This window comes from Trifolium pratense, linkage group LG7, assembly GCF_020283565.1.
Source record: "Trifolium pratense cultivar HEN17-A07 linkage group LG7, ARS_RC_1.1, whole genome shotgun sequence".
NCBI classification, from domain to species: Eukaryota; Viridiplantae; Streptophyta; class Magnoliopsida; order Fabales; family Fabaceae; genus Trifolium; species Trifolium pratense.
The window spans coordinates 37,853,888-37,877,783 of NC_060065.1; the positions used below are offsets into that span (position 1 = coordinate 37,853,888).

General features: G+C 31.3%; 1 long non-coding RNA gene and 1 pseudogene across 1 annotated transcript; both read right to left on the minus strand.

Moving 5' to 3' along the window:
* Positions 1–2,635: 2,635 nt before the first annotated feature.
* LOC123896386 lies at positions 2,636–11,196 on the minus strand (annotated as a pseudogene).
* A 4,735-nt stretch (positions 11,197–15,931) lies between these two features.
* LOC123898240 lies at positions 15,932–21,566 on the minus strand. Its single transcript, XR_006805285.1, has 3 exons — positions 21,384–21,566; positions 17,917–17,976; positions 15,932–17,528 (listed from the first exon to the last, which is right to left on the minus strand). It is a non-coding gene; the product is annotated as an uncharacterized LOC123898240 (long non-coding RNA).
* Between the last annotated feature and the right edge of the window lie 2,330 nt (positions 21,567–23,896).

Genomic DNA, 23,896 nt, shown 5'->3' on the forward strand with positions numbered 1-23,896 from the left:
AAAAGAGGCATGTGTATAAGCATTAAAAGCCACGAATATGTTGGATGGGCAAAAAATTCAGTGTAGGTCAGCCTTGAGAGAAAGCTAAGGTTAAATGAAGGGTATCAAGAATAAAGCCATAAAAAGTGTTCTCATATGGAATGTCAATGATCAAAGGGATCATATTCCATCTAAGAAATATGTTAATATTGCAAGATTGATTCATCAAGAGAACAGAAGAGCCTTAAGCAGAGGAGTGTTATTTGTAGCAGAAGTTCTAAATCAAGCTGCAGTTAATATGTACTAGAATGAAAGATTTCACTTCAACTATCTATATACTATAAGTCAATTAGTTAATTAGATCTTGACTAACTATTAGATTGTAATGTAATTATGTATAATATTAAAGTGTAGGGTTAGACTTCTGCTTTAATTGAGGCATCATGCATCACGCACTATTTGACTTTTTTAATAATTGTTTGAGCTGCCTCGGTGTGCATGCATAGAGTGAATGAGTTGCGTTGTCGTATTTTTGTCAGCAAAATTTGATGTTTGAATAACATACCTCTAAACATATATGGTGTCAGATATAATGTTTGTATAAATAATAAAATTATACCATTGTGTAAATTTTTTCTCTTAGCAACATTATTGCGAAGGAGCATGGTACGAGCCGTTTCTTAAATTTATAATTTCTTATGTAATGATATATTCAAACACTTCAGTTAAATAAGTAGTTTTTAGTGTACTTTTAGTGTACATATCCAAACGTAAAAAACTTATCGAGTATAAGAACTTTTGTGTTATAAGCTCTAATGCTACAAGGATTTGTATATAAGTTGTTTATCCATAAGCGATTTATTTCGGTTAACTAAATCCGAAACACAAGAAGGATAAAATCCCACCAAAGAAATGAAAAAGGCAAAGGAAAGCTATTGCTTGGAGAGGGATCATCCTTACGAAATTGTTCTCCAATAATTGAACTTACTTTCATGAAAGCATCATCATTTAGAGAAACTCAACAAAATGTTGGGAGAAAAGAGAGTTCAACTTCAAAATCAAAAGGGAGATGAGGTAACATTTAGAAAATAAAATTGATCCCAAGAGTTTTCACCTTGATCATTATTGGTCATACTAGTTTCCTGAGAGTCTCTGACATTAACATCTTGTTCCTACACATATTCAAATAAACAAATGATATCTACATATTTGGAAATTGTAATATTTGTATGATAAACTCCGAGTCTGAATTCATTATAGAAAGAATAAAAATAGAAAACAAAAGAATCAACGTTAGAAAGCAAAAGAACTGTGTTTGAAAGCTTAGTTACATGATAAAAACTCATACCTGTGATGAGTCGGCGATGTTATTGTCTTGGCATTAGTAAATTTAGCGCCACCTTCAACACCCTGCATAAGATTAAAATGACGTTTTAGTTGGAAATGAGAGGAATAATGCATTTTGTTTAGGACCAACTAATTTGTACATGTGGCTCATTCATTGTTTCTGAAATGGAAGACAAATTTGCTGCTACATTTTTTCTGATGTAGTTGAATCCTCCAACTTATTGCATAACATGAAAACGTAAATAAATTGTAGTACATCTGTAAGAACTTGAAATAAAACTTGTTTAATTTCATATTTCTTTGTAAGGTGGGGATTCTTAACAGGATCAATCTCTCAATATTTACCAAAATATATTTAAGATAGTCGATCCTGACTTCTCACTATAGAAATAATATGAATTGAAAATTAGATTATTTTAAATTCAATTTCATGGTCATGGAAATTAATGAATAAAAAACATTAAAATATGAAGGAAATGTTTTAAAGTTTGGTTCCATAAGGAATAAACTCACCTGTGAATATGTTTTATGATAAAAAGTAACGAATGGCCCTGATGGTGAAGTATTTGGTTCAGAATGAGTTGGTGATGTTATTGTCTTGGTATTAGGCATTAATGTAGTTATATCTTCAACACTTAACTTGATTCCCTGCACAAAATGAAAAAGATATTTAAGTGGGTAATATAATTCAGAAACAAAGAGTTTTCACCTGAGATGGTTATGTGGTACCTGAGATGGGTAATATAAAAAACATTAAAACATTGTTGACTCCTTGATTGTTCATTCAACAATTTCTGTAATAAGAAGAACATAAGCATTAGTTATATTGAGCTATTAATTATATCGATTACTAATACTAAGGTCGTCATGGAAATTACTTCTGAATTTTCTAAACCAGAAACATTTTCAACAAATTCAACAAAAGACAATGTTAATTTGAAGTCTTGACGTTGTTACATATAATAAACTCACACGTGAAGATGTTATTGTCTTGGCATTACTAGTTGATGTAGTTCCTTCTTCAACACTTTTTTTTTGAAGAAGCTAAATTAGCCCACCCAAATTGGCGCCAGAGATAATCGAACCTCAGACCTCAAGAGGAGCACACTCCCAGGTCCAAAGTCAATACCAATGCACCAACCCAAGTGGGTTTCCTTCTTCAACACTTATCTCGATACCCTGCTTAAAATTAGAAGGATGTTTAAGATGGTGATATAATTCACCTCCAGCATTTGGAAAAAAGTAAAAACAAAATACAAGCAAGAATAGATAGAATGGTATTGACCTGTGAAGAAGTCAACATGTGTCTTTATGTTGTTTGAACTTCAATTTCAGCTCCAAAATCTTCAGCTGTTTCTAAACTTGGATTTTCACTACCGATATTGTGGTGTTTGGGTTCTTCTTGTAATTGTTTGAATAGACACCGTAAATTCCAGTGCAAGTCAAAATCTATATCAAAATATTATATAGATCACTAAATAGCAACTCATAAGCATACAAATAAAATTGAAATGTCTACTTTCAATTAGATAGGTCAATCCATGAGCTCTAGCATTTAGAAATACTTACGCATGAATTCTTCAAATATTACAACATTCAGATTTGGAATCTCAACTTTCTGATCACCTTCAGTTCCAAATACTTCTTGTAGCTCATTTGCTTCATTTATCCATAGAACATTTAGCTTAGGAGGAAGCTCTTTGCATGTGGAGACCTGAAAGATACATTTCAACATTTTGCACTTTTTTACAACCAAGTATTTCTAGCTTTGTAAAGAGTGGTTTTGAAGATATAAAGTTTGACATTTCTTTATTCTCTGAATCATCTTCAATCATATGCTTCAACTCTTTACATTCTTCAATTCTTATACGACGCAACTGTGGTAAACACCTTATTTCAGAAGTGGAGAAAACAATTTCCAATTTTTCACATCGCATGATTTTTAATCTTTGTAAGGTTTTGGAGGGCAAAAGATTTTTTGGGACCAACAAAAGGGCTGGTAATCATAGGCATATCATTCAACTGAATGGCTTTCAAACCTAAATTCATTTGCTGTTCATTTACTTCATTGAGACAAACATGGCCCATGTTCCCACTTAATTCCTACAATAAATGAATGATAAATAAGAACATGCATAAAATAAGAATAAATTAACATTTAATTTAACATCTAAAATTAGATATGAAAAAAGAGGAATTGCGACAAGCAGCTCTCAAATACTTGGGTACCCTCCTTTAAATGCTAGCTAGTTTTTTTTTTTTAACATCTAAAATTAGACATTGTCATTGCCCCCACCACTGACATCTCCAATGTCTACTACTATGTGCTTCAATTCATGACAATTTTCAATAGTCAAGCTTTCTAACAACATTTTTGGTGCAATAGACAACACAAACACTGATTTTATCTTTGAAAGTTTCACCAGTTTTATCACTTTAATATTGCATAGCAGGATATGTGATAATGTTGATCTTGAAAGACATTTAGCACGTTCCCATAAGTGAAGATGACTTGAATTCGATGCCTATATTGTAATCACAAATAATAACAAACTTAAATCAAACCAAACAATCCCTTACAATTAAAAATGATCTTAGAGTTTTTTTTTTTTTTTTGAGTCTGCAATGAGCTTAAAGTTTTATAATTGTCATATCTATGAGGAAATTTGAACTCAAATCCCTTTAAATAGTTACAATGTCAAATTTACTACACCTTATTAACAAACATATAATATTAAACACAAGCTACCTTGCCATAAACACATAATTGATTTCATGCAATCAAAACTTTTTTTTTACTCATTAAAAACTGTATTTTAATCTAAGCCATTTATTTAGATCTAAGGGTCAATAATTATTCTTTTCATTATTCTCACATAAGAAACATATATATTCTCACTAGATATGACCTATATATAAATTAAAAAGAGAAATTATCAATAGTTAACATGAAAATATGAGAGGGTTACCATGGAGATTGAGCAGTCTTGCGGTTGATCTTTAGTACTTGTTGTGCTGCCCTTCAATTTGTATTCATAACAACAAATATGACTCCAAGAAAATATATTGGATTTGATAGGCTCCAATTGTGTTTGTGGCTTGGAAATAGAATCAGATGACCCTGCCTTTAGTGTAATGATAAGATTCTGGAAATATGTCAATGAAATTTGGCAAATCATTTAGATGCAATTCTTTTAGTGAAGCGAGTTCCACATCTTGGTATTGGCCAAATATGTGTTTCAGATTATAACAACATGCTATTCTGATAATTTCCAATAACAAAAGGTCTTTACCAGAAAGAAGTGGAAATATAAGTTGTAATTGGGGACAATCCTCAATATTGACAACTTTCAGCTTCGGAAACAATGAGCTGCAGCTCTTGTTATTATCATTATCACCATCAACTAATATTTCTTCAATCGCGTCATCCACTCTCCATTCATATGTAAATTTTCAATTCTTCCAACAGCGGCAAGTTTCCAGAAGTTGACAGATGAAAAACAGAAACCAATGTTGCGCATGATCTTAGTTTCACGGTCTTTAGATTGCAAACATTTAGGCTGCATTTAAACAAGCTTCTCAAATTTCCACAGTACTTGATAGTTAGCTTCTCTAAATTGCTCGTAAAGTCAATGGAGATGGGACCATTGCATAATTCTTCAAAAGAATTCATTTTCTTGAGCTTTAGTACAACCAAGGTGGAGAAGATATTTGGTACTTGAGAATCAATATGTTTAGTGTCTACGAGGCACTGTAGTTGTGAATAACCTTTCAAACGAAGCTCAATTAGATTATTCATACCTTTATTTATAGGAACAATTTCAGGCATCATATTTCTCCATCCCTTCTCAATTATTTCCAACTTAAGAAGCTCTGCTGTTTGCATCACATGCTTAAATGTTGCTTCTGACAAATAATCATGTAGAAGAAACACACATTTTGATAGTGAAAGGTTCTTTTTACCGAAATCATCATTGAGATGATACCTTTGCAATGTAGGTAAGGATATTTCCTGACAAATATCATTGAAACTACACCAGAAGTACAACTCCTCAAGTGATGGGCATATTTGGATAACTTCAAATGGATTACTACTTCTAATGTTACATTTGTCCAAGTTCAACAATCTAAGTTTCTTCAATTTTGCAATTTCTTGAGGAAGTTCGTCAATTGTACAACGAGTCAAATCAAGAGTCTCAAGACTTTGCAGCCTTCCCAAAACAGAGATGTCACCTAAATCGGCACTTTCAACTAATAGAGAACGAATATTCGTCAATGACCGAATTGATTGTGGTAATGATATATTTTGTTGACATATTAAATTCAAAACACGAAGCCCTGCAATATTTTCAAAAAATGAAACAGGAACATCCACAAAACAACCCATGTCCACGATCAAAATCAGAATCTTAAGTTCAGAACCATCAAACCTAGAGGAAAATAAATCCATTGGATTGCCATCAAATAACAAATATTTGATATTATTATCCCTTCCCACCAATGACTTTTGATTTTGGTTAGAAAAATTTACTACCAGAATCTCATTGTTTGCTATCCAATGGGCTACTTCACGAACCAAGTCATGCATTTTTACATCTCCACCATATATCTTTAACAGTAAACATGAATCGAGGAGTTTATATTTGGCTACAACTACTAGATTTCGAGCATCGTTGTATTTGTCATAACCTTCCCCAAAGAGGCCGAGTCTGGTTAGAATTTCAGTAGAGATTTCTTCATCTTCTTGGAATACAGAACATAAGAGGAACAATTCCTTGGCTTTTTTGTCCTTGAGATAATCTGTTGGAACAAAGTTCACATTGGTGTTCACATTGGTGTGTAAATTGAAAATAAATTTGAGTCCCATATTGGGTACCAGAACATACTAGTGTGTTGTAGCATACTAGTGTGTAATTTGAGAAAATAAATAAAATTAAATCTCACATTTATTTATTTAATTGTGATTTATTTTCCTTCATTTTGTAACTGATAATTTAAGGGAGAATAACTCTAATTGATAGCTACACTAAGATAAGAAAATATATGCATATACATCGCAGCGTTTAATATATAGTGACGGCAAGCTTCTCAAAGAAGATGATGCATGCATATCATATTTCAATGAAAAAGAAATTCATTGTTCGTTATGCTGTTAGCATTTCAAGTTATTGAGAATATCATCACAAAATTGAGAATTTGCACTATGTATTGGAAGTTTTGTCTTCATCCTTTGTATGAAAAAAATTCATTTCGTATTGTTGGTATGCACAAAGGTCCTTGAATAGATTTTTCCAACTAGTTTTGGTAAGGCTTACATATTGTATAGTTGGAATTCTCTAGCACCTTAGTTTTCATATACCTGCCCTACTGCAATTCATCGCAGGATCATTTTGAGGTTAATTAATATCTTTTATGTGCCTCTTGTTATGTTGAGATGCTATCTCATGAAATTATAGATAAAAGCTGTTCTTTTGAATTCGATGAAATCATCATGGTTTAGGTTTTTTATACTATGTTAGAACCATTTTTTCTTGAGAAAGATTACTTAAGGTGATTAGAAAGTTATTTTTCGAAAGATGATTTAGAAAGTTATTTTTCGGTAAAGATGATTAAAAAAGGTTATTTGATTATAAATTATGTTTTGATTATAAACATGAATTTTCTTTGGAGATTTTAAGTTTGATATGTCTATATTGAACCTATTCTATTGTGTTGTTAGACTTTTAATTCTAACAAAATTACTTTATGCATATTAGAGTATTTCATAAGTTGAAGCTTTGAATAAAAGAATAAACCTTATTACTCTTAATTTGGTTTATATTATGAGTGATCAAAGTATCACTAGTTCCTTCAAATAAAGAATGGTCTTATTACCATTATCCCTTTGATTTGAGAATGGTCTTAGTACCATATTGGAATGGCCTCAGTGTCATTATATTAATTGATATTGTAGTATCATCAATACATGTGGTATTGTAGTATCACATGTGGTATCGTAGTACCGTTGATTCATAGATTGAGGTTGTAGCATCAATCTGAGTGATATTGTAGTATCACTGAATCACCGATGAAACATAGAATGATGTCGTAGCATCAATTCAAGTGGTATTGTAGTACCATTCAAGAGTGTGTATTCTTTGACCGATTTCTATCGTGCAGTAGCATATCGGTATACAGTTGAAATTGGGCTGTTTTATCTTGGGGACGGCGTGGTTGATAGTCTGCTTGCACAATTTTGGGCAGTGCCACGAAACGTCTTAAAGAGAGCGACCTAGTCCGCGACTCAACCCAGTAATCTCTGGCTAAAAATTATTTTTAAAAGGTTTTTTAAAATCCGAAAACAACATAATCATAGCTAAACTTCAAACATTTATAAATGCCAACCAAATCATCATCAACACCGCCCATGGACATATGTTTCTGCAGGGAATTTAAGGCCACGTCCCACTCTTCCTGATGTTCTTCTCCCTTCAAACTACTGGCGATAGCAGCAATTGCAATCGGTAACCTTTTGCATTCATCTGCAATTTTACGACCCTTGTTGAGCAAATTTTTAGTTGAATTTTCGCCTAGACCAGCATACCTTTTGAACATGATCCACGCATCTTCTTTCGATAAATGTTCCAGTTGGATTTTCTTACCGCATCCTAATCTGTTGCACACCAACATATTGCGTGTGGTCACAAGAATTCTACAGCCTTTGTAATTGTCACTGTATATGGAATCCCTATTTCATCAAAATCGATATCTCCCCACGTATCATCCAATATTAGGAGAATCTTCTCACCATTGGTTAATCGCTCCATAGTTTTTTGGGTCTATCTGATTCATTACAGTCATCAAATTTCAATCCCAAGGGGCCAGCAATATCATCTTGAATCTTTTTAATATCAGGAGAAAATGACACTGTAGTATCGATGATTTGAGAAAATTGTTGAGACGGCTTAAATGACACACATTATGGTGGATCTTGCAAATGAGCTTGATTTTCTTTTAGCTTGGCCAAAAGGGAAGGAGGTAAATGTGTGTTCATGGAGCTCTTTGATTGATAGAAATGATTGGCTGACAACTATTTTGGGTGAGACATTGGCGCAATTTTGGAACACATTGATGGGGAGTTTAGAAGAAATGAAGACCGGGTTTTCTTTTGACATGTTGTCATTGCGTGCATTCCAACAATGGGACCTAGGAGAACTAAATTTTCCTATGGCAACTGGAACTTGTGATTGCTGCTGGAATTATTTGATTATCTTTTATGGATGGTTCAACTTTGTATTTGATAGAGACAAGTTTGATGGATGTAAAATAAGTTCAACCTTGAGGACAAAGTTGTTTGAAGGGGTGGGTATTGATAAAGACTTGAATCATGAAGTGAGCCTTGACTTTGGCCCAAACCTAAGGTGTGGAAAGGAAGAGGGAAAGGAATGAAAGAATGATGAGGTGGCAAAGAATGCATGAGGAGTGCATGTGCTGCATCAGGAATTGGTTATATATATAGTGCTTAGTAGAAAGAGAATATTCATTCACGTATTTGGTTTGTGTCGATCACTTTCATAGTGATTTGGGGAGCACTATGTGCTTTTGGGATTAGTAGTTCCACTACCAATTTGTTACTTGTTTTCGTTACTTCATTCTACTGTAATTTGAACCCATTTCAATACAATTGCAAGTTTCCTTTATAATTTTTGTTATCATTATCACCGTTTCATTCATAAATTCATTAAGATACCTATCATGGGTCATGGTCCACCAATCCACATATGCCTATACAATGTAACGAGCTCAAATTAATCAAAGCTCGATGAATCAAATTATCTTTAGTTGTTAACCTGTTTAGGAACAACCTCTAAGCAAAGATAAAGACTTTCAAAGGAAAAAATTTAGTCCATATAAATCTCTATGCTCTGCAGGCCATCTCCTAGTGTCATTGATGTGTGCCTGCAAAATTGATTATCGAAAAGTAACGGTGTATGTGGGCCGGTTTGAGTTGGGTTTAACCAAAACCCGGACGACATAGGGTACTCCGGATTGGATCTAGTAAAATAACCACTCGTTACAACATTTGGTTGGGTTGGGTAAATCTACTATGTTTTGGGTTGGGTCGTGGGTTACCCAAATTATTTTTTTATTTTTTTAATATTAGATATCTCAATGAAGAATCATCATATTTTTTCATAAAAATAACCACCCATTGTATTTTCTTGAAAAATAGCGTAAATTTAGTTCACTATTAAAAATAGTTCAATTAATTATCATTTTTATTTATAAAAATTATTCAATCTTTTTATTTTTTTAAAAATAGTGCGATGAATTATCATATTTGCTTATAAAAATTATTCAATCTTTTTATTTTCTTAAAAAATAGTATAACTTATTTCACTATAAAAATATTTAACGATCAAATGACAAAACCTTTAGTATTTTTGTTAAAAATATTTAAAAAAACCATAACACTAGTGGGTCAGTGGATTTTTTGGGTTGGGTCCGATTTTACCCGAAATCCGATTTTTTTTTTTAGTTTTTCACTTTTGAATCCAACCAATTGTCCGACCCATCCCAATTTTTTGGGTTGGATTAGGTGGGTTTGACCGAGTTGACCGGATTTACTCGATCCATGTACACCTCTATCGAAAAGCATAAAACACTCCACAACCTACTCCTCCTCCAAGCAAACAACCTTTGTCGCCACCTCCTTCAGCACCCCACCTCATCTTAAACATCTCTACTATCTAAATGTTTGTATTACGAGATTCTCCTTCGAAGAGCTGCCTAGCTTCATGGACATTTTAGAAAGTCTTTATAAGTATATTTTTTATGATTACAATTAAAAAAAGGCATAAATGGTCTTTTGGCCCCTGTAAGTTAGCGTGTTTTTGTTTTTAGACCACGTATCTTTGTTTTTTAGCAATTCATCCATGTATGTTAAAATATTTTGGTTTTAGTCCCTAAAGCTAAAATTCGTAGGAAAATCCACAGGAAAACTTGCGGATTTTCCTTCGGATTTAAAATCTACATGTTTCATGCAAATTTTAGCTTTAGGGACTAAAAGCAAAAACACGTCAACTTACAAGGATGAATTCCTAAAAAAAAAATACAAAGACTAAAAGCAAAAAACGCCAACTTACAGGGCCAAAATATTATTTAAACCATTAAAAAAAACAACTTTCACATTTTAGGTGTGTCTAAATTAGCAAATCCAATATATATATATATATATAGAGAGAGAGAGAGAGATCAAATTACACCGGTGTAACATTTGAGTAATGTTACACCGCTTAACGCTTTGACGAATACAAATTTTACAAAATCCAACGTTGAATTGAAAGTTTATATCGTAAAGATCATCCATGTTAACGCTTTGAGTAATGATTTATGCGTTTTTATTGAATGTCGTTAATCTTAATCTATCATAATACAAAGTACTGTATCTACTTAGATTCATCAAGTCCTTATAAATACACCTTAGATGGAAAAACAAAAAATACAAAGCCTTAAAAAATTACAAAAAACTAAGAAACATAAAAACATTAATTAAAACAAGTCAAATCTCATTTCACAAAAAAACCAAGAGAACTCACTTGCTTATATAGTAACTATAATTACAAAGTTTCATATCACTTCTTAATTATTTCACCTGCTGAGGAGAGGAAACCAACGTTCTTGAAAGGAAGATTGATAAGAAATCATGAAAAGAAGAACAACAAGAAACAAACCAACACCCCAAGGAGTTCCACCAGCTCTATGAAGAGACTCTTTTTCAGGCAAAGGAATCATAGAAGAGAAAATTCCATCACCATAGTTTGAAAGAAAGTGAACAACAAAAAGAAGCAAAAGTGGTGAAATCATTAGAAACATCTTCACTTGATCCATTATGCTCTCTATGATTGATTCATAGTTTGAGTACCATGAGAAACCAAGGAAGATTAGAAGGGTAAGTAAGAAGAAACAAAGGTGTAAAGGGAGAGTTGATTGAGAGTTTTGAGTTGTGGCCATTTTTTGTTTTGGTTTGGATCCTTAAAACAATTATGGGATGAAAAGGTTATTGTTTGTGGGAAATGATGCATAATAGGAGGTTTTATATAGTGGTCATAGTGTCGTGTAATGTGCTAACTTTTTTTGTTTAATGAAAGGTAACCAATTGCTCATAGAACAAGTGTTTATTGTATGTAAATGTACTATAAAATATTGAGCTTAATTGACTTATTGTTATGTGATGATCCACTTTAATATTTTATAAAGAATTGTAACATATTTGTAAATATAAAAAATTGGAGATAAAAGCTTTTCTACGTATAAAAGCTTGTACATTAAGTTAAAAGAGTTGAAATCGAACAACATATAAGTGAGATGATTTGTAAACCTAAAATCACATGTTTAGTATAAAAAAATCACTTGTTTAGTACTCGCTCAAGACTCAATGTGTCGGTCCAATCCAATGAGACTCCCTACTTTATTCCCAACAAAGCTCAATACACACGCCACTAAAAAATTTGGGAAAACACACCACTTAAAACTCATAATTTTGAGATTTCGAGTTTAAGTTTAAATAATAGTGTTCAACATAACTAGCGACATTATCGGTTGAATGGACCTTACAAACTAATTTATTGAGTACGTTTTTATATAGACTTCCAAACAAAATTTCATAAATCATAGTTCAACTGACAAAAATGTTAAAATTAGGTTAGATATGTTGTGATTAGAGTTCGAACTTCAACTTCCCCTCTATAAGTGTGAGCTTTTAATAACTATATTATCATTTCATCTATTTTTTAAAAAAATAAATACTTACCTTTTATATGTGTAATTTAACTCATCTTTATAAAATTAACTTGTAATGTAAAGTGAGAAGTACTGCTCGAACTTATCTCATCCTATCCTAACTCTTAACATATCTGTTTTATGTTCTATGAAAATTTGGAAGGTGAGCCATATCAATGTCATTATAAGGTATGATCAATTAGATTTTGAATAGACATATATTCATGCCAACTTAAACATCAATATTCAAGATGAAGAATGTCTTAATTCATAAACATATATATTTTCAGGTCTATGTCATTTAATAACAAGACTAAAGGTAGCTCCAAAAGTAATGAAATTTATTTCGTGACTTTTTTAGCTTTGTTCATGGCCAAAGGTTTCACCTTTCTCAAAACCCAACACATGCTTTTGCATATAAATAATGTAAAAGTCGGTGTGGTTTAGTTTATGGTAGAGATTTATTGTAACGAATTAACAAATAATATATTGCCACGTACTACCGACCAGATTCCACTAACGTATGAGAGGGCTGGCTAGCTTTCTTTTCTTAGTAAACAAGATTCTTTTTTCTATATAATGAGAAAAGGAAAAATGAAAAAACAACAAAAATCTGACTCAGACAAGATTTCACTACATAAGCAAACCTTCTTTGATAGTAATGGATGCCTAACAATGAAAATCAATATCCCTATCAATCTCAATAATAGTATGTGTCTTAAATGTCTTGGCATGCAAAAGTTTGATTCTGAAACACTTTTGTGTACGGAGAAAATTCAGTTAAAAAGTATTAAATATATTTAGATCTTAACTTTAAAAGTTAGTTTATAAATTCAAGTTACTTTTACATATGGAAAATGCTAAATAGTGCCCCCGGGGCACTGTTTAAGGAAGCAAATATAGTAATATGACATTGAACTTTGTGTAGTCAACACCTCGAAAGTCTAAAAAATATTATTTTCAATTTAAAAATTTCCTTTTTTGGTTTCCTTAACCAGTGCCCCGGGGGCACCGGTTAGCATAACCCTTTACATATTTATCATTTAACAACCGAAAAACTTAACTAATGTATAACTTCAAACAAATACCAACAACGCAACTACATGTTTAACAAAAAGGTGTGTTTGAACTTTTTTGTTGGAGAATAGTTATCACTTAATTAATAGTGAAAATTTCGTATCAAATATAATGATAAAAAAATTGAAAAAACAAAACTTCCCCTAGTGTATCATTTATGTCTAATTACATTTAATATTAACTTTTTATATTTCAATGTAAATTGGTAATAATAATATGACATATATTTGGAAAATGAGCAAATGCATATAGAAATTTGTAGAGAGTCTTATATTTATTTAGAGAAAAACAAATCATCTACGGAAAAACTGAATACTATTTAAATATAGGAAAATACTAATGATTGTCTTAAAAAAATGAAGACTTCTTATGAATTTTAAATAGTAAATTCTTATAAAAATATGTGGAGTCGAAAATTAAAATACTCACCTTTTTTAATAAATAATTTCATTAAAGAGTGTTTCAGAGACATTTGTTAATAAGAACTTGAAATATGTGTTTTTTATTTAAAAAATGGAGATGAGATTGAACCCATAACTTCTAACAAAGTATTCAAATCTTTCATCACTTGAGTAAACTTAGTGGTGTAATAGTTGTGTTTTCTACCTAACCTATATATATATATATATATATGTCAAAGGTTTTTTTTACAGGTGAGAACATAATTGTTTGTTTATCAGGGAGAAGTTGAAAGGGTCGTTAAAAATCGACCCTTGCTTTGGCTTTATATAACCTCTCAATTCAGCAAGCTTGGTGAGGGAAGATATTCTTGTTTCTCACATGAAATAAAAAGCTTGCCTCTTTTAACTACATTTGCAAAAGACAAACGGGTTTCTTCAAAAAAAGTGAGCTCCCACTAAAATATACACATGTGACAATGTCAATGATCTTTTGGGCTACAGCGCAGCCCACAGATGACTTTCTGTTTTTAAATTACAGTTTGGTCCCTATTTTCATCATTTTGCACACGTTTGGTCTCTCTATTTAAAAATGTGACAATTTTGGTCCGTTATTATAATTTTTAACTATAAATTGACGATGTGATATGTTTTAAATGACGTGGCATATGGTCTGATGATCGGAAAATATCAACGTCGATGGAACTATAAGAAAAATCCTTCATAAAAACATGTTGTATCACCATATTTTAGACAAAATATTTGTTAGGGGGACTAATACTATCGAATTTTAAAATAGGGGATCACTTTTGCAAAATAGTAAAAATAGAATGACCAAAACTGCAATTAAACTTTTTTTATATAGTAACAAAATTTAACTTATTTTATTCATTAAAATATTTTTTATATAATATGAAATATAGGATAAGTTTGAATTGACTTATTTTTTTAGTTTATTCAAAATAATCTAGACAAATAAATAAGCTTTTATGTATGAGTGCAATGGAGATGCACGGTCGTAGTAAAGCGTGGTTTACACAAATATCCAATTATATTTCACTTAACTGTCATGTCAAATTTTATTATTTTTAAAAATGTGTAAAAGAAAATTATAAAAATTGTTCTGCTTCCACATTCTCTGATATACAACTCCCACCACTCCAACCTTTTCCTCTTTACACATGTCTCATCCTCTTCCATTGCAATTAAGCACAACCTTTTTTCTTTCCACCATCATTGAAGTCATGCTTAAAAAAATCATCTTTTGTCAAACAAAAAAAAAAGGGATAGATGCACACTAGGTTAACAAATTTGGATAGAGGAACCAACCACCATTAATGGGGTGGGATATTGAAAATAGTGGGAGGGAATTAAGATGAAAGAAGAAGGTTGAAGAAGTAGAAGAAGAAGAAGAAGAAGATGTGTAAAAATTAAGGGATATGATATTTAATAGAAAAATGGACACTAATAGAGACAATTGCTTGAGTAGCAATTAAGGCAACAACTAGTTTTCACATTTAGGGACTAGGGTCAATAAGTTCATTCAACATTTTACTCTATGGTCATTGAGGCATCTATGATCCATCCGTCAAAAAAAAAAATTAAGACAAAGTATATTCATCGATTCCAACTTTCACATTTCCTTACAAAACTTATGAAACATTAGGGACATTAAGTTCATAATGCAAAATCACTTCTAATTGCATTTGCATAATTGAATACAAGGTCCAGGGTCATCAAAGCACAATAGAAAACATTTGTGCCTTATATTATGAATAAAATTTTATATTAAAATTGCATTTAAGGTAACAACTAGCTTTCGCATTAAGGCATCATCCAACATTTTTGGGTTAGCAACACAATCCCTTACAAAAATCATGGAAAAAAGTAAAACCATCTTATTATCGAATTTGGAGTTAGTTGGTTCATGTATACCATGCCACCCTTTATAGATAATGAAAAGAAAAAGAAAAATCATCTCAGTGACATTTTCACAATTAGGGTCATACACATTTTGAATAAAAGTTCATATTCAAATTTCTTCCATCCAACTTTTCCTTTATGAATAAAGAGTTCGTAATGCATTTTACTCTAAGATCATTGAAGCATTCATCCCTTACAAAACTTATGAAACATTAGGATTTAGGAACTAGGGTGATTAAGTTCATAATGCAAAATCGCTTTTAAATGCAGTTGTAGAATTGAATTTCGGAACTAAAGGTCATCAAAGCAAAATATATACCCATTGATGCATTATTATGAATAAAAATTCATAATTTTTTTAATAGATAAGCGGACACCAATAAGAACAATTACTTGAGTAGCAATTAAGACAACAACTAGCTTTCACATTCAAGGACTAGGGTTATTAAGTTCATCCAACATTTTACTCTATAGTCATTGAGGCATCTATGATCCATGTGTTACAAAATTTATAAAACATAGTATATTCATCGATTCCAATGGTCAAATTTAGGGTTACTATGGCAATATACTCCACCCCTTTTTCAGATAATGAAAAAAGATTCCGGCACACAATGAATGTTCATTGTTTCAATTTATTAGATAAATCAAACACAATTTTTTCAAGAATTATCGAGTGATGCAGATATGACTTCTCCTTCTGCCATGTTTCCGGGTGGTATGAAAACAATTTTCTTTTTGCATCCAAGATATACCGAATTGGCTGAAAGCCAATCCATACCTAATATGACATCCATACTCTTCAAATGTACACAAATCAAGTCCACTAAAAAGGTTCGATCGGAAACTGTAATGGGACAATTTTCATATACCCATCCAGTCTATATTCTACCGTCAGTTGCAGCTGTTACTACCATTGGAGTAGGTAAAGGGTCTAATTCTAAATTAAGCCTTTTAACCCATTTTGAGGAAATGAAGTAATGTGATGTACTATAAACAACAGAAAAAGAAGTTCTCGATTTAAATATATAACACATACCGGTAATGTGATCATTGTTCCCCTTCGACTTCTTAGCATCCAAAGCGTACTCTTTTGCTGACATTGTGGTTTCTGCTTCATTTGTTCCTTTATTTCTAAATAAGGGCTACACCTTCATGTAGCTTGGCTATTTACTTTCACAATTAGGGTAAAAAAAATAGACACCACCCACATTTTGAATAAACTTTCATATTAAATTTCTTTCCTTTGAAAGTCACAATCCAACTTTTCCATTATGAATAAAGAATTCATAAGGCACTTTTCTCAAAGGTCATTGAGGCATCCATCCCTTACAAAACTTATGAAACATTTGGGACAAGGGCCATTATGTTCATAATGCAAAATCACTTCTAATTGCAGTTGTAGAATTGAATTTAGGGACTAAGGGTCATCAAAGCAGACTATATACCCATTCATGCATAATTATGAATAAAAATTCATATTTTTTTAATAGAAAAGCGGACACTCGATAGAGACAATTGTTTGAGTAGCAATTAAGGCAACAACTAGCTTTTGCATTCAGGGACTAAGGTCATTAAGTAATTTATCCAGCATGTTTTGGGCATCAAGAATCCAATCACTTTTTATCGAAGCAGAAGATTAAAAGTTTTTATCGAAGTCCGTCATCATTCCCAACACGAATTGAATATAAACCAGATAGGGCAAATATGTTGGAATGAAAATTCCAAAAACTGTTGTTTTAAAATATTGGTACCAAACATGATCTTGCGACAGAACACTTTAATTAAGGTTCTTTTTGTTCTTCAATGATCCAGAACGAAAAAAATGGGTAAAGTTGTACCTCTTTTTCAAGCAGAAGATTGAATGTTCTTGACAAAATAAAAAATGAAAAAAATGGGTTTTGTAATGTTCTTGAGGCCAGAAAAACAGTTCATTACCTTCCAGGAGGCATCATGAAGGACATTGTAATGTTCGGCAACCTTCTTCTGAAACTCAAGCTTTTCATATCTTTCATCATCATACCCTCCTCTTTCTGCAGCTTTCTGATGTGAATGTGCAAAGAATATAAATTAGCAAAACAGGGAAACATGCATGAACCAAGCTCAAACAAGTAACCCATCAATAGTGAAAAAAAGTCAGAAGTTCAAGGTGGATGAACTTTAGAAGCAAGAAAGCTGAAATCATTTAGGTATTAGGACTTGAACCACCCTCCTGAAAAAAAGTAACACATCTAACTATTTAATTCAAAATTTTATATCCCAACCCAACAACATGGAACAGAGAAAAGGGAGCAGATAAACATTATAGAAAATAAGCATGGTTTTGCAGAATAAAAACCTTTTCCGGCATGAAAATAAGCAACAATGAAATCATGTCGCAACCTAACCCAACAAACCACTATTTATTGGCCACATAGCAAGTGTTGCTTACATCTGGTGAGATGTCAAGGTATGCTACAAGATCTGGAGAAAGCACTCCAATTTCTGGGGCCTGCAAAATTTAAAATTCACCATTTACTAACAGAGAGAGAACATAAGCAATTATGTGAATTCTAGACTGAGCTAAAATAGAAGACCTCCTCGAAATTTTGTCCCTTAGCAGATGAGAAGGCCACCCCAGCATAAGAATAACTGTCAACAATGAGTATTATTCCACTTTTCAATTTTGTTTCCATCAATGACCTCCACCAACAATACAACTTAATCAAAGAAATCTTGGAATTTCACTTGTCATGAGCAAGTACCAGCAAAAATATCCAAATGGTTCTATTGCTATAAAACTTGCACGCAACATTAGCAAATAAGAACAACATTCTAGGATATAACCATATTAACATAGTATCAAGAGCCATGTATCAAGCTTATTGAATTATACTTCCCTCAGAGTCAGATACCATGCCAGCTATACAACACGGTCATCACAACTTGCTTCTGCAAATTACATCAAGGCTAAGGAAACTAGAGGTTTTAAATGCCTAAGCTGTCTATGGTTACCATTTCTTCCTTTATATCCCCACTCTTTGAATACTTTATCCCCTTTCTAGCTAGACAATGGTCCATGGCCATATATTAAACTTGCAAGTGATGAATAAAAAAAATTGTTGTTCTTTCCATGCTATTTTTTACAAACAAACCTCCCAAGCCCCCAACAAGACCGTCCTCCTAGAAGCTACAAGCTTTCAGAAAACTACAAGTGAAATTAAGACATAATCACTGTTCACATGACAAAAACTTCACAAACTAAACCCAAAAAGCTGCTCATGACAAATAATAACATAACTGATAGGAAAATCAAAACAAAAGCATAGAAACCGTTTTTGCCAGTGATTAGCACTGAGGAGAAGATGAATAGTATGATCATCTAACTGTGATGCATTATTTGTAAGATAAGCAGATACCTCCAAATTGTTCTTGAATTGTTTTTCTGGGATAAAAAATGAAAGTTCCAAAATTTACCTTACAAAGGAAAAAGTATATAAACAAAGTATATTCATCGATTCCAACGGTCAAATTTAGGGTTACTAGGGCAATATACTCCCCACCCCTTTTTCAGATAATGAAAAAAGATTCCGTCACACAATCATTCAGTCTTATATAGGGTTTTTATACCCTTTAAAATTGGAAAGCCAACATCATTCCCAACATGTATCGATTATAAACCAGATGGTGCAAATATCTTCGAGTGAAAATTCCAAAAACGAGTGAAACTCCCTTATCGCGACAAACAAAAAACTGTCTTTTAAGGTTTTGTTGGGACAGAACAGAAGACCTTTTGCACAATTAAAGTTCTTTTGTTTTTCTCAAGCAGAAGATTGAATGTTCTTGAATGATCAAGAAAGAGAAAAATGTGTAAAGTTGTACCTTTGCACAATTAAGGTTTTTTCTTCCCTTAAGCAGAAATTGTACCTTTTTTCAAGCAGATGATTGAATTTGGGGACTACGGATCATCAAAGCATAACATATATCCATTCATGCATTATTATGAATAAAATTCATAACTTTTTTTAATAGAAAAGCGGACACCGATAGAGACAATTGCTTGAGTAGCAATTAAGGCAACAACAAGCTTTCACATTTAGGGACTAGGGTCATTATGTTCATCCAACATTTTACATTATGTTCATCCAACATTTTACTCCATTATGAATAAAGAATTCATAATGCATTTTTCTCAAAGATTATTGAGGCATCCATCCCTTACAAAACTTATGAAACATTTGGGACAAGGGTCATTATGTTCATAATGCAAAATCACTTCTAATTGCAGTTGCATAATTGAATTTAGGGACTAAGGGTCATCAAAGCAGACTATATACTCATTCATGCATTATTATGAATAAAAATTCATAATTTTTTTAATAGAAAAACGGACACCGATAGAGAAAATTGCTTGAGTAGCAATTAAGGCAACAACTAGCTTTCGCATCCAGGGACTAGGGTCATTAAGTAATTTATCCAAAAAAAAATTAGGCATCAAGACATCCAATTACTTTTTATCGAAGCCCACCATCATTCCCAACAAGTATTGATTGCAAAGCAGATGGGCCAAGTATGTTGGAATGAAAATTCCAAAAACATGTGAAACTACGTAACAAACAAAAAACTGTTTTTTTTTTTAAAATATTGGTACCAAACATGATCTTAGGACAGAACACTTTTTGCACAATTAAGGTTCTTTTTGTTTTTCTCATCAGAAGATTGGATTTTCTTCAATGATCAAGAACCAGAAAAATGGGTAAAGTTGTACCTCTTTTTCAAGCAGAAGATTGAATGTTCTTGACAAAATAAAAAATGAAAAAATGGGTATCTCAACATATATGATTTATGAATGCAAATATATTGAAATGAAAGTTCCAAAATTTACCGTACCAAAAGAAAAGGTTAATCTTTCAAAAATTGGTGACAAACAAAGAAAAGGGTCATGGGACAAAAAGAACACTTTTGCTCAATTAAGGTTCTTTTGTTTTATTTTTATGAAGCAGAAGATTGAATGTTGTTCATAATGCAATCACTTCTAATTGCAGTTGCAGAATCAAATTTAGGGACTAAAGGGTCGTCAAAGCTGAATATACACCCATTCATGCATTATGAATAAAAATTCATAATTTTTTTTAATAGAAAAGCGGACAACGATAGAGACAATTGCATGAGTAGCAATTAAGGCAACAATTAGATTCACATTGAGGGACTAGGGTCATTGAGGCATCTTGATCCATCCGTTACAAAATTTATATAACAAAGTGTGTATGTATATATATATATATATATATATATATATATATATATATATATATATATATATATATATATATATATATATATATATATCATCGATTCAAACGATCAAATAGGCAACAACTAGATTTCACATTCAGGGACTAGGGTCATTGAGGCCTCTATGATGCATCCGTTACAAAATTTATATAACAAAGTATATATATTCATCGATTCCAAAGGTCAAATAGGCAACAACTAGATTTCGCACTCAGAGACTAGGGTCATTGAGGCATCTATGATCCATCTGTTACAAAATTTATATAACAAAGTATGTATATTCATCGATTCTGACGGTCAAATTTAGGGTTACTTGGGCAATATACTCCACCCCTTTTTCAGATAATGAAAACTGATTCCTTCGCACAATGAAAATTTAGGGTTACAGGAAACCCACCATTGTTCCCAACAAGTATCGATTATAAACCAAATGGGGAAAATATGTTAGAATGAAAATTCCAAACACGAGTAAAACGAAACTCCAAAAAAAAACTGTCTTTTAAGGTTTTTTTGGGACATAACAGAACAACTTTTGCACAATTAAGGTTCTTTTGTTTTTCTCAAGCAGAAGATTGAATTTTCTTGAATGATCAAGAATGAGAAAGAAAATGGGTAAAGTTGTACCTTTTTTCAAGCAGAAAATTGAATGTTGTTTGTTGATGTTGCAAATAATAAAGATGATTGAGCGAACCACCGAACATCCACACACAGAGGATTTTGTTTCATTCGATTCTTGAAGAACAAAGATTAGATGTGTCGCTCGCACTCCACAATGTGTGCGCTTTTGTTTCATTCGTTTCTTGAATTTTGAAGAAGAAAGAAAGAATGAGTTTTTATATTATTTTCATTTTCACATCACAAATTAGCATAAAATTGAAAAGCACACACATATTTAATCCCTTTCCTGTTTCATTTTGATTTTTTTTAATAGTAATTAATTTTTATACTGTATTGTTTTTTTTTTCTCACCAATATTGTATTGTTTTTTTAAAAATTTCTTATGGTTAAATATATTTTGTTGTCCTTATAATGAATAAAATATTCATGTTTAGTGTATTTTTTTAAGTCTCTTTTCACATGCTAAGTGAACTCATAATCTTATCATCATTTTGTTTCAGGCTTTCAGCAATATGATAACTTTATTCGAGCACAATGATAGTGATTTTTTTTTGGTAATATTTTGGTATGAAGATTAAATCTTTGTTTAACATATATATTGGTTTTCGCTAACCATCGTTTTAATAATGTTGTGACTTTAATTTGAAATATACTTAACCCTATAAAATACTATTTACAAAGGAATGACAAAGATGTTTCGAAAACTCTTTGAATATTTAATCTAATCTAATATATTTAATTCTAATATAAAAAGTCTCTTTGAAGTATAAAAAATTTATTCCTTTTAAAAGAATTTAGAATTAATTAAATTAAATTGTCATCTTATCTTATTCTTATAAAGGTCAAGACAAGTATTTACCGTTTTTTCATATAATAAAACAATAACAAGAAGATTGGAGTATATTTAAGATAAAGATAAAGAAAAAATTGAGAGATAAGAATGATAGATATGTAAAGAATATATTAAAATAATTTACATTTTTGTTCATAAAAACTAAAAATATACATTAAAACAAAAATTACACTAATTTAAAGAAATATAAATCAAACCCGAAAAAAATATTAATAAAACAATTTTTTAATTAATATAATACACTAATCAGCTGCACTTCTACTGATATCTATATATACCTGAATGATACATTGTCCATGTTAAAAGCAAGTTTTATCTATCTATCTATCTACATTATAGATTCACTTGACGAGAAAAAAATTAAAAAATATTTTAAAAGTCATTTTTATAATAAAAAATAATTCAACACATCTACCAAAAATTATTATTTTCAATACAACTTATTACAAAACACAATTTTTTTAAAACATTCTAATGTTGAACGGGTTGAATACCTAATTCATCTTAAATGAAGTGGTAATCCACTAAAATTTAACTCACATATAATTGTGAGATCCCGGATTCGAACCCAGGTCACGACGTCCGGCCTAACAATTTCGACATTTTTGTCAGTTGAGTTAGTACTTATGGGACCTAGTTCATCTTGAAACAGAGATTCTGTTTAGTGTAGTTATAAATGCAATAGTTGTTCACATTTATTCATTAAGGATAATATTTTATTTGTCTTTTTTTTCCCGCATAATAGCTTTTTTCATGAAACAACCATGTTATCTTTTATATTATAAGTTTGTATACACAAGCAAACTCTAAACCCTAATTTGTTTTCCCTGTTTTCCCTCCATTTTATCTTGCAATTTTTATTAAAAAATAATACAATTTTGTCTTTACTATGATTCGAACTCGCAATCCTTCAATGCAAGGCAATATTTCCAACCACTATGGCAAGTATATAAATTGTGATTAAAATTATGTGCAATAATTGATAAGCACCATCAATTTTAAAAGTATATCATATCAAAATTATTGTTGACTATATTATTCATCACGAAATATTTTTATGTCTTTCCTGATCAATGATTTTTTTTCTACCGGATCATAAATTTAGAGAACAATTATCATGTGAAATTTGGAAAGTTATTATCACGTGTAATTTGGAAAGTTATTATCAAACTCAATTCTGCTAAATCAATTTTTTTTTGCAATACAATCAAACACAACTATAGTCATCTCATTAATCACATTCATTATTTTGATTTTAACATTGCATATTTAATATTAACCGATGATCAATTGATACAATATGCACTAGCAGACCAATTGTGATTTAAATTATGTCCACAAAGTGTTAAGCTTCATCAACTTTCATAGGAAAGATTTCATACGACAATTAAGCACCATCAATTTTTATTGCACAATTTAAACAATTAAAAACCGATAATCTCTTATATTATAAGCTTGCTAACATAAGCTAACCCTAAACCAAATTTTTCCCCTCTCATTTTCTCTTTCTTTTTATTGCAGCTTTATATTAAAAAAATACAGATTTGTCATCGAACCTGCATCCCTTACTTACAATAAAAACCTTTCAACCGCTAAAACATATGCTTCAATTATGAAAGAATTTAGGAATCCTAATATGTTAACCCTGTCTTCAATAAATTTGAAC